Source organism: Pelodiscus sinensis, chromosome 6, assembly GCF_049634645.1.
Source record: "Pelodiscus sinensis isolate JC-2024 chromosome 6, ASM4963464v1, whole genome shotgun sequence".
NCBI classification, from domain to species: Eukaryota; Metazoa; Chordata; order Testudines; family Trionychidae; genus Pelodiscus; species Pelodiscus sinensis.
Window position 1 is genome coordinate 56,287,750 of NC_134716.1, and position 9,729 is coordinate 56,297,478.

Consider the following 9,729-nt stretch of genomic DNA (forward strand, 5'->3'; position numbering starts at 1 on the left):
AGGTCTAAAGATGGGAGGCCAAGGGGTCCCCTGGAACAGGGGACCCAGAAAGAGGGATAGAGGGTTTTCAGTGTGGACGGGGGCAGGGCAGGAAATCAAGAGCGGACTGTGGTAAAGCCGCCTTCACATCCCAGAGTACTCACAGGGGGGTTTGGAGGATGGAGAGCCCTATGTGTTGAGCACATGCTCGGGGATCCACCCAGTGCCCCGTTGTAGTTCAGGAGGCTCTGATCCTGGTGGTTTCTTCCAGGACCAACCTCCGGTGCATCGAGGAAGACACACCTGCACACACAAGCTGGACTGTGGAGCAGAGACTCCACGAGGGTCTACCCCCTTGGTGGCCACAATGAATCTGGTCATCACAAACAGCTCTGGAGAAGTTCCTGGTAGAACTCCAGCAACTCTGAAAAGTCTTGTGAAAGACCCCTCAGATGGAGAAAAAAGAACTGCTGGTTGTATCGGAGCCCTCTGAGGCGGCAGAGAAAGGTGTGTGCCAACGTGCTCCACATCAGACTACCTGCTCTAGAGAGGAGTCTCTGCAGGGCGTAGAGGTAGAAGGTCCAGAGATGGCTGCACATGCAGACCAAGCCCTGTCCCACAGGACCTGTGCAGAGAGACAGTGCAGTTCTGGCCAGGACAACTCCAGGGCTATCCTTTGGAGTTGGGCCAGGACCTCTGGGGCCAGCCTCAGGGTGTTGACCCGGTGTCAGAGCATGGACAGACTGGTTGGTTCAGCATCAGTGCCCTCCTTCAGAGGGAGAGACACTGGAGCAGTCTTGTCCATCTCTGCAACTGCTGACTCATCCTGGCCTCCAAATCCTGTCAATTCTCTGGTGGGGAGGGATGCGTGGTAGACAGAAAATTGCCAAGATAGAGCAGTAGACCTGCGCTCCACCTGATGGTCTGAAGCACTCGAGGGAGGGAGCCTGCCTGCCACCCATTGCCGATCACCAGGCCAGAGCTCTTGACTCAGTTGACCTGCATAGAGGAGGCTGCCGAGTAAATGGTTTGGCAGGCCTCCACCCCTACCAGGTCACCCAGGTCCTGGACCACGAGGAGCATGTCATCGGTGCACACTGACAGGACCATCCGCAGTTCTGGTTCTTAGAGCACCAACCCCATCAACCTCCAGTGGAGGAGACAGAGGGAGGCCTTAATTGCCAGAGGATACAGCTGGCCCGATAGCATACAGCCCTGATGTACTCCCTGCCCAAAGCTGACCAGCTCGGTCAGGGTCCAGTTGAGCCTGACCAAACACTCCGCAGAGCTGTACAGCACCTAGAGAAAGCCCACCAAATGGGGCCCAAAACCTTCCCCATGTCCCACCATCACTGCGACGAGGGCAAGGTATGCTGCTGCCCCTGCCAGGCCAGCAAGAACTCCTGGAAAGATGCCACAAACCCCACATCCTCCAGCAGGGTATTGTTAAAGTGCAAATGGCCAGCCCCAGTCTCTCCACACTGAGAGGGGCCTTCACAGCCACCAGGTGGTGGTCTGTGAATGGGGCTGGCTCAGTGCTGGAGGAGTGGGCCCATGCTAGATGGAAATGAGATAAGTGGCCTAAGCAGGGGTATGTCTACACTACAGCACTAATTCGAACTTAGTTCGAATTAGTTAATTCGAACTAAGCTTATTCGAATTAGCGCATCTAGACTTAAAAACTAGTTCGAATTAGCGTTTTGCTAATTTGAACTAGCGCGTCCACACCGATTGGACACTGGGGCGCATTTAAGGGCAGCTGAAACCGGTTCCGGCAGGGCATCAGGTCAGTAGTTGTGTGGCTGCTGTTTGAGGCTATCTGAGGCTCGTGCTTAAAGGGACCCCCCTGGACAGCTGGTTCTCAGCTTTTTCGCTTGCTTGCCTACCTCGCCGAGGGACAGCAAAGCGTTTTTCTCTGCGCCTGCCTGTGTCGGTGGTTCCCTTTGGGGACACCGCCGCAGTTGGCAACATGAAGCCAGAGCTCGCCCTGGGCTTTCTGGTGCAGTTTTTGGACTTGCTGCTGCAAGCCTGTCAGCAATGGCAGCAACTGGACCCCTACCTCTCCACCTGGCCTTCCTGGGGGCCGTGGAGGAGCTGCAGCAGCACCCGGACGCCAGCGTACCCCGCCGCATCTGGCGTCTGGACACCAGCAGTGACTGGTGGGACCACATCGTCCTGGAGCGCTGGGGAGACAGACAGTGGACCCAGAACTTCAGGATGAAGAGGGACACCTTCCTGGAGCTCTGCAAGTGGCTTGCCCCTGTTCTGCGGCGACAGGACACTCGCATGAGGCCCGCCATCCCCCTCCAGAAGCATGTGGCCATCGCCCTCTGGAAGCTCTCCACGCCGGACAGCTACCGATCTGTTGGGAACCAGTTCGGCGTGGGGAGATCCACCATCGGAGCAGTGCTCATGCAGGTACGGCACCCACCAGCCACTGAGCCGGGAGAGAGGGGGGCTGCAAGGAGGGGATGGGCCGCCCCAGGGAAAACGGGGGGTAGGAGGCGAAAGTGCCCCGCACCGGAAGGTTCGGTCTGTCCCGGCCATACTACATGCCGCCCGCTGAGGTTGCTTCCGGGAGTGGGGTGCGGGATAGTGCCAGGGAATAAACAGTCCCAGCCACCCGGGCACCCCAGTGATTAGCGGTTTGCTGTGACTCTCTGCAGGTGGTCAAGGCCATCAAGCAGGTGCTGCTCCGCAGGGTGGTCCGCCTCACCAACCCGGACGCCGTTATCCGGGGGTTCGGCACCCTCGGCTTCCCCAACTGCGGGGGGGTCATCGATGGGATGCACATCTCCATCCGTGCCCCGGAACACCAGGCCTCCCAGTACAGCAACCAGGTGGAGGACGATTGGTTGCATCACTCCTGGGGTATGTCTACACTACAAAGTTAATTCGAACTAACAGCCGTTAGTTCGAATTAACTTTCATAGGTGTTACACAGGCAAACTGCTAGTTCAAACTTAATTCAAACTAGCGGAGCGCTTAATTCCAACTAGGTAAACCTCATTCCACGAGGACTAATGCCTAGTTCGAATTAAGTAGTTCGAATTAAGGGCTGTGTAGCCACTTAATTCAAACTAGTGGGAGGCTAGCCCTTCCCAGCTTGCCCTGGTAGCCCCTCTGGGCCAAACCAGGGAAATTCTTCTGCCCCCCTCCCAGCCCTGGAGCCCTTAAAGCGGCACGGGCTGGCTACAGTGCCTGTGCCAGGTGCAAGCCTGCCAGCACCCAGCCAGCAGACCCTGCACCTGGCACGGCACGAGCCAGCCACCCACTGCCACCCAGCCCTCCGCCTCTTCCCGGGACCAGGCTGGCGGCTCCCAGGAGCCTGCCCAGGGCCACAAGAGGCAGGCACCCGCCTGGTCTAGTGCGGTGATCGTGGATCTCATCCAGGTTTGAGGGGAGGCCTCCAACGACCTCCGCACTAAGCACAGGAAAGTGGCCGTCTAGGGCAGGATAGCTGCCAGCCTGGCCACCAAAGGTCACATGCAAACCCAAGAGCAGGTTTGCAAGAAAATCAAGATGGTCCAGTGAGACCTCCGACCCTGAGCCCTGACCTTAAAACATAAGAACATAAGAATGGCCGTACTGGGTCAGACCAAAGGTCCATCTAGCCCAGTAGCCTGTCTGCCGACAGTGACCAACACTAGGTACCCTGGAGGGGATGGACCAAAGACAATGACCAACCCATTTGTCTCGTGCCATCCATCTCCAGCCTTCCACAAACAGAGGCCAGGGACACCATTTCTACCCCCTGGCTAATACCACTCCATGGACCCAACCTTCATTACTTTATCTAACTTCTCTTTAAACTCTGTTATAGTTCTAGCCTTCACAGCCTCCTGCAGCAAGGAGTTCCACAGGTTGACTATTTGCTTTGTGAAGAAGAACTTTCTTTTATTAGTTTGAAGCCATTCATTTCATTTGGTGTCTAGTCCTTCTATTATGGGAACTAATGAAGAACTTTTCTTTATACACCACTCATGATTTTATAGACCTCTATCCTATCCCACCTCAGTCTCCTCATTTCTAAGCTGAAAAGTCCCAGTCTCTTTAGCCTCTCTTCATATGGGACCTGTTCCAAACCCCTGATCATTTTAGTTGCCCATTTTGGAAACCTTTCCAAGGCCAAAACATCTTTTCTGGGGTGAGGAGATCACATCTGTCCACAGTACTGAAGATATGGTGTACCATAGTTTGATACTTCTCATCCTCCTTCTTCCCCTGGCTTCCCCCTCCCCTCTCTCACCCTCTCCCACCTCCTTTTCCCAGTCTCCCCAGAGGCTAATCCCCCCCCAGTTTTGTTAAATAAAGAGAGTTTCTATTTTTGAACACACATGTCCTTTATTTTGTACTTCAGGAAGGGGGGCTAGGGAGGGGTAAGTGGAAGGAGGGGAGGGAGGAATGGGGTACGAGCCCCCGATGGGGAGGACTGGGGTGGCTCTGCGGGCTCATCGGGGTGGAAGCTCTCCTGCAGCCCCCCGATTAACCCCCCCAATGGCAGCCTGCGGCAAATGCAGCCGGGCTGATGGCCGAGTGCTGTGATGTGCTGAGTGTGGGCACTCAGGGCACTCCAAGTCAGGACTGCTTTGCTATCCCTCATCAAGGTAGACAAGCAAGCGGGGAACCCTGAGAACTGTCTGTCCGGGGTGGGGGTCAGGTCCCTTTAAACACAGCCCTCGGCTAGTATGAGGCAGCAGCTCCACGCTCTAAGTCCTAACCTGATGCCCTGCCGCTACTGCTTCCGGCCAGCCTTAACTTCGGTTCAGGGTCCACTCAGTGTGGACATGCTAGTTCGAATTAGCAAAACGCTAATTCGAACTAGTTTTTAGGTCTAGATGCACTAGTTCGAATTAACTTAGTTCGAATTAACTAATTCGAATTAAGTTAGTTCGAATTAGTGCTGTAGTATAGACATACCCTTAGTGGGGGGCAACTGAGGGAACAGAGATAGCAACCAAATGTCCATGCTAGACTGGAGGCAGGGGAGAGGGCACTGAATGAGGGGGAAATTGAGTGGGAAAGGGGAGTGTAGAGAGCACTCCTCCCCACTAAGCTGAGGGAGGAGGAGGGTGCTAGAGAGAGGGGCAGGGGCACGAGGGAGGGAGCGCCTCTCGGGAGGTGAGAAAAGCAACTACTTCCTCCTACTGGATTATTTGTGGACAGGGAAGGTGTTGGTGGGGGAGGAAAGCAGGGCTGGACTAAGGGGTGGGCTAGCTGGCCAGGGCACCAACCTACGGGGGGAGCCCGGCTTCCGGCGGGCTGCAGCGGCCACCCGGGGCGGGGGCCGTGTTAACCCTCGCAGCACCGGCCAGCAGCGCCCTTCCCCCCCCGCGGTCGAAGGGCCCTGTACGGCCAGGCGTGGCCCACCCCAGCCCCAGCCCCAGGCTACTTGTCATTGGCAATGACCGGGCCGACTGGGCAGCTCATGCGCCGTGTGTCTGCCCACGTGCCCTGGGGGCAGGCCCGCACATGTGCCGTGCACCTGGAGGCAGGGCCATGCGTCTTGGCGGCGGGCCCATGCATGCACCGTACGCCCGGAGGCGGGGCCACAAGCCCCGGGGGTGGTGCCGGGTACCTGGGGCCCAGGGCACCAAAATGGCTCGGGCCGGCCCTGGGGAGGAGGGAAGGTGTGAGTAGGATAACAGAGAGGTAGAGGTCAGTAACCACTCCTCCCTGCTAGACTGGAGGCTGGGGAGGAAGGCACTGAGTGGGAGAGGGGAACTGAGGGAAAGAGATAGCAAGGTCCCGGGGCAGGATGCGTTTGGGGAGGTAGGAAAGCAACCACTCCTTCCTGTGGATTGTATACAAGGAGGGACGGTGCTAGTAGGGGAAGGCCATGAATAGGGTAACTGAGGGAAAGGAGAGCAGCAACCACTTCTCCCTGCAAGGCTGGAAGCAGAGGAGGAGGGTGCTCGTGGAACAGAACAGGGGGCAAGGTCACAGTTGTAGGGCCGGGGTGCCGGCTCCTCTGGTGCAGTGAGCTGGGGAGGGGGGCCCTAATTAAAAAGGGAGAGAGGGGACACAAGTGCTCAGGGAGGGGGCAGGGCACACTGGGCAGTAGGCAGGAGGCTAATGAGAGGTTGGAAGGAACAGACATGAGCAGGAGGAGGATGGGGCTGGTGGAGCACTGGAGAAGACAACCTCTGGGAGGAGATGGGAGGCACTACCACAAACTGACCAGGGGTGGGAGTGGGGTGGGCAAAGGAGGTCAGGTGGGCAGGCACTCAAACTTTCCGGGGCTGGGCGGGCCAGGCAACAAACTCTCAGCGAGGGCTGTAGCAAATAGGGAAGGAGAAACAAACTGGGCTACTAGGGCAAAGCAGACAGCAGGGAAACAAGCTGCTGTGGTGGGGCAGCAACAGGGAATAAAACAAGGGGTGAGAGAGGCCCCACAAGCAAATGCAGCTGAGGGAGGGGGGCCCAGTCAAGGGAGGAAGGGAATGAACCCACAAGCCCTCATGGGGCTCAGTCTCTCACCTGCTGCTGCACAAACAGTCCTAGGTAGAATGGGGGCAAGCAGCTAACCCCATTGAGGGGTAAAGAGCAGGTCCAGGTGGTAAAATGGGGGTTGGTGGAGAGGGCAATAGGGGTGCTGGCAGTAGAAAGGCAGCTGGATGCGGGAAGGGCTCCACACCTCTTCCCTGGCTCCTCTCACAGCAACTCTAATTACCACCACTCCAAGAACACAGGTGTTAAAAGGCTCAGTCCCAGCAAACAAGCCCCCTCCATGAGTCCAAGATGGTGGGTCTCCTCCTCAATGGGGTTGCAGGTGGTGGTGTAGCAGTGGCTGCAGCTGGTGGGCAGCAGCCAATTGGGGAAGGACCTCTAGATGGTGGGTGCTGGTGGTGGTGGAGTCCTCTTCACTTCTCCCTCCCAGAATGGGAAGAGCAGGCTGGCAGGCTCCCCCACCCCAGGCAGCCAAGGCAGTGGGCAGCAGCAGCAGCAGTCCTAGGAGGAAGCGGCCCAGCAGCAAACAGGCAAGGCAGGCAGCAACCACAGGGGAGAGCTGGGCAGGGAGGGCTCCAGCTGGCGGCAGCAGCAGCAGCAGCCGCTGCCATGTGGGGCAAGGGAGAGAGGGAGGGAAGGGTGCTTCGGAGCACAGAAGGGGAAGGAGCAGAAGCAGCTATTACCACCTCCTCCTGGAATGGGGCACAGAGTGTCTGCCACTGACCCAGAGAGGGAAGAACCCCTCTCCAAGCCTGGGTGGGCTGAACCTGGTCCTGCCTCTTTATCTCCCCAGAAGCCATAGGGCGGGGTGAGTGGTATAAAAGCCCAGCCCAGGAGCTCAGTAAGACCCCAGCCGCCAAAGGAAACAAAAGCCTGTCCTGAGCTAGGAGGCCACTGAGGACCTTACAGAGACAGAGGACTGGCCCGGACCATCAAGCCCTACACTGAAGAGGAGACCCTTTTTACCCTGCCTGAGGGAACAGATGCCAACAACTCCAAGAACTTTCAGCCATTGAAGAGATAGGTAGACAGTAAGGAGGAGTTAGGAAGTGGCCCAGAGAGAGCCAACGACTGTCAGGCTGACCTTATAATATTTTAGAGTGTGTCAGAGTGTTGTGGGCCGGATACCCGCTGAGTCCAGTGGCAGACAGAGCTCCAGTGGTAGCAGCATTCTCCCCCTCTTTCTTATCAGTGATTGCTATCTGTTTGCCTGCTCCACCCTGCACCAGGGCCCAGGCCTTCTTGAATTGAGACTTGCTATTTGTCAGTCTATCCTGCCTTTCTCAGAGCCTGGGCCTACTTAAACTGCAATCTACTGTTTTGTCTATTGCACCCAGCACTCAGGGCCATAGCTTAAAGGAGACTACTGAGCATTTGTTTACGAGCCCTGAGCTCAGGTCTGGGGCCCAGGACCGCACAAGGTGGCTTACAGTCCTGCATGGTAGGTCACAAGTTATTTATCATCCCTAAATTTAAAAATTTACAAATTATTATAGGTAAAATAGTTATGATGGCTGATTTTTTTTAAATTTTCATTTAAGCATGTATTAAGGTACATGTTTAAAAAAACAATAATTTATTTCCTTGTCACAAACTTAGGAAAATTAGAATTGCTAAGATTCACTAATCACATTTATTTTAAACTATCTAATTTGCACAAATGAGCAATGGAAAATTAATTTAGAAATACATTTGGTTCCACATATGTTTGCAATAAAACTGTTGTTTTTAATGGCTTAATTAGAACCGTTTGTCATGCTTACTGGAAACTGGTATAATAGCATCTTTTCAGCCACAGAATTCCGGGTGGGAGTGAAAGACATGGGGGAAGGAAGAGAGTGAGTGTTAGTAAAAGAAAAACAATCTTTCAAACAGTTCCAGTAAAAACTTTCCATTCAGCTTTATACATATACATCTCTGAGCGAGCGACCATGTATATATTTATAAAGGAGAGAATTAGTCTGTGATTGTATCCAGTATAACACATACTGCAAGTTTCATAAATTTTAAACAGGATTCTAATTATCATAGATAGGGAGTTACCCTGATTATTTGCACAATTTCTATTGGCTAACAGAATTTACTCTATCATCTGATAGACAATGAGTTGGCCTGTACGTGTATCCCTCCCCTCTCACTCCCGTGGCCCCCCCCCCCCCCCACACACACATCTTGACAAGGAAGTAGGATATTATCTTGAATGGTTATAATACTGTTTAGTTATCATGAGCCTAAAGTACTGGTATGTGCTAAGAATGACCTGTAGATAGGATCAATGTGGACTTCCCCATTGGATTAGCATTTTGGTCAACAAATATGGAAAGTTAATGTAATTTCAGATAACACCTCCTTCCCTCCATAATCACTGGATTTGGAGTTAAGCGTAGACTCCTTCATATCAAGAAGTAGAAGGCTCTGCGTAAGAGCTGAAGGAACAACTGTTGCAAAAAAAGCAGACATGATTCTGGGATGCATTAACAGGAGTGTTGTGAGTGTCATGCGGTGCTAAACCCAGCCCCCTTGAGGACGGGGCGTTGAACTCTCAGGTCCTGTCTGGGGTGCTGCACCCGATAATTGTTACCATCCCCAAGTCCGTATCACCCCTGTCAGCAGGGCAATAGGGCCCAGCGGCCAAATCAGTAACAAACACGCCTTATTGCAGGGCAGTAAGGCCTACTGCTCAGAATCGGTAGTCCACATGTAGCATCCTCCCCCCCAGGGGTTAATGGGGTGGGGGAAGGGGACCCAAGCCCTCCCTCTCCACTGGGTCCCAGCCCAGAGCCCTGTCAGTGGCGGGTGTGTCCCACCATTGGGTCAGCAGGGAATCAGCTCATGGGACTACTTCCTACTGTCTTCATCTTCCCAACCTGTGTCCTCCATGCTATGCGCTTTCCTCAGCCGGTCTCTGCCGGATGGCCTCTGCTGTGGCATCCAACTGCTGCTCCTTCTCTGGAGCTCGGGCAGCAGCTCCTTCTCCTGTGGTGGTCAGCCCTGACTGAGATGCTCAACTGGCCTTTATACTGGTCCTCCAGTTGGAGCATGCCAAGCAGGGCTGGATAGGAGGGGCTCTCTCAGCCAGCTAGGCCTGGTTAACCCCTGCAGGCTCAGTGCAGGGCGGGTATGCCCCATCACAGTGAGCAAGACACAAGAAGTGATTCTTTCGCTCTACTCTGCGCTGATTAGGCTTCAGTTGGAGTATTGTGTCCAGTTCTGGGCACCGCATTTCAAGAAAGATGTGGAGAAATTGGGGAAGGTTCAGAAAAGAGCAATAAAAATGATTAAAGGTCTAGAAAACATGTT